Source organism: Chelonoidis abingdonii, chromosome 2 (genome assembly GCF_003597395.2).
Source record: "Chelonoidis abingdonii isolate Lonesome George chromosome 2, CheloAbing_2.0, whole genome shotgun sequence".
NCBI lineage: Eukaryota > Metazoa > Chordata > Testudines > Testudinidae > Chelonoidis > Chelonoidis abingdonii.
Window position 1 is genome coordinate 146,054,860 of NC_133770.1, and position 2,549 is coordinate 146,057,408.

The following is a 2,549-nucleotide window of genomic DNA, read 5'->3' on the forward strand; positions in this document are numbered from 1 at the left end:
GTGAGGCCAGCCTATACCAGCCACAGTCCACAGCAGTCCTGACAGACGTATTGCCATTCTTGGCGAGCTCGCATAGCTGTGGTCAAACACGAGTGTCTGCCGTGGTCACGGGAACAGTCCCAGTTCTTCCCCACCACCCACGTAAAAAGGGAAAGATCCATGTCCTGACTACTTCTATGTTCCGGCTATGTGTACATGCGATGGCTGCTGGTAAGGCGGCTACAGCACGAGAGCAAGGCATCTGCTCCTCTCCATTTCTCCGGTCGGTGAGATGTGGCGTACGACCTGCACTCATTCCAGAGCCAGTCAACCGCCCTAATAAAATCCTCAACATGGAGGCAATGATGCTAACCCGTGAGGACAGAAAGAAGAACCAGCATAATCACTGAAACTGAGGCAAAATTTGTGCACATCACATTGGTATTGCCTCGCGTTCGGCAATAGTCAATTTCCTCCCTTATCGGTGTCAAAAAATCACGGCCGAGTCATAGCCTGTGAACAGGAACGCTGCCTCCACAGCTCCCTGACCTCATGTATCTCCTGCCGCTGTCATAGCCCATGAACGCTGCTCCATGCACTGCCCACTTCCCCCCTCATTGATATCTCACTAACAACGTCTCGTTTCGTACTGTATCTACACTTCATAAATGGGAGCACTGCACGGTGAGGCTCCAGGAGTGGGGAGGGGAAGCAGGTGCCATGTCTTGCAGGGGCAACCCGTGAATACTACACGGGCACTGTCTCTCTGATAGCTACGTGGACGTCTATTACACTGCCTATTCTTAGGCAGGACAGTGCACACGACTGCTCGTCCGCAATCGCGAACTCGGAGCGGAGTGCCGGAACCGGGAACTGCCCGAGAGCTTACAGGACTTGTCTGCTACTTTCAGGCCGGATCAACCGGGTGTGAGCGGTTCACGTGCCATAAAGTCGTTCCTGCACTGACCTTACGGGGTACAGTTGATCGCTGCTATGGGCGACATCGTTTACAGTGCTCCGTAAGAACAGGAATGGCCAAAGAATTTGAAAATAAACAGGAACACAGCGTGCGTGACAACGTAAGGGAAAGCACTCAAAGGTGGCATGGAGGAGGAGAGGAGTTAATGAGACTAAGCTACCGTGCCACAGCGGGGCTCGTGAATATATTGCGAAATTTTTGGCCTGCGCGCCCCAATGTCTGCACGCTACAACGGTGTCTTGCGTGCGGTTCACGGAACACTCGTCAGTTTTTGTCCCCCGGCCCCAGCAGTAAATAAAAAGTGAAATAAAATCTGAGAACTGAGTCACCTTCGCTGGAAGAAGCTGCGGAGAGGCGCAGCGCGGCGTGAAACAGACCGGCTCGCCCCCGCAGGTAGAACGGCGCCCAGTGAGTCTCCTGCTGAGTGCCGGGGCTCCGGGTGAAAAAAGGGGATAACTCCTTGTCCTGACAGTGGATGGTAGAAGGCCCTGACGTCTCATCTATCACTGGGGAGCGCGCCCTTCCTCTCTCTGGGCGCGCCTGAGCAAGCCCAGGTGCTCCCTCGCCCCATTGAGCCTCAGTAACTACTCTTGTGATCTTACAATGCATTGCATCAACACAGGCCAACAAGGGTGGGGGCATGCGGGAGTCCAGGTAGTGGAAGCAAATGGTGCGTAACTTGCAGCGGCTCCTCTGTGATACTGACGCAGAGCACTCGCTGCCTACACTGATTTTAATACACGCAAATCCATTCTTCGTCTGACTGACTCTATTTATTAACCGTAAAGGGCAGATTGACTCAGTCCCACCAGTGAGTTAAAGCCCTATTTCCTTCAAAAATACACAGGTAATCCATTCTGCCCCTTTCCATTTACTGGGATGGTAACAAAAAGAGAAGAGCAGGTAACAGTTTCTGCTGTCTACAGTAGTACTGTACCATCTACCACCAGGAAGGGGGAGAGGAGCGGATTTTCAAGTAGCAATAATCACACCTCAGATTAACTTCATTGGTTATGATACTGCCACTGTGCAAAGCTCTAATGCTCTTCAGTGCTGCAGATTCGCCTCTATCAGTACATTCAGTACAAAGAGGGTGACATTGTAAGTACTCAAGGATTGCTTTATTTAACTTTCATTTCTCGTGCTGGGGTAGGGGAAGGAAACTGAATAGCTGTTCCGTGAACCATAAAAGACACCGTGTTGTAAGCTACAGACACTGGGCGCTAAGCCAAGAATGCAAATAGTTTTACGAGACTGCTGAGGACTGTGGGATAGCGGGAGTCCTCAGCACCCCGTTCCGTCCTCCATGATCCCCGGCCCCTGATGCTAATGTTAATGGTCACGGGGGTTCTGGGTAAATGTCGTCAGTCATTCCTTGCTCCGGGAAAACATCAGCAGACAGTCCTTTCGCACATTTTTCTCCTGGATTGCCCTTGCAGAAACAATAGCACGGCAGCACTAGAGACCGTCGCTTTTTGTTTTTCCCGTCACCATTTGTGTACTAGATGCCGTGGAGACAGAGGCGACACTCGAGCGCTACACACACCAGCATTCAATTGCTTTTGCAATGATAGCAGAGATGGTTACCAGT

General features: G+C 51.5%; 1 pseudogene; it reads right to left on the reverse strand.

Moving 5' to 3' along the window:
• Positions 1–1,865: 1,865 nt before the first annotated feature.
• LOC142046440 (U4 spliceosomal RNA) lies at positions 1,866–1,995 on the reverse strand (annotated as a pseudogene).
• Positions 1,996–2,549: the final 554 nt, after the last annotated feature.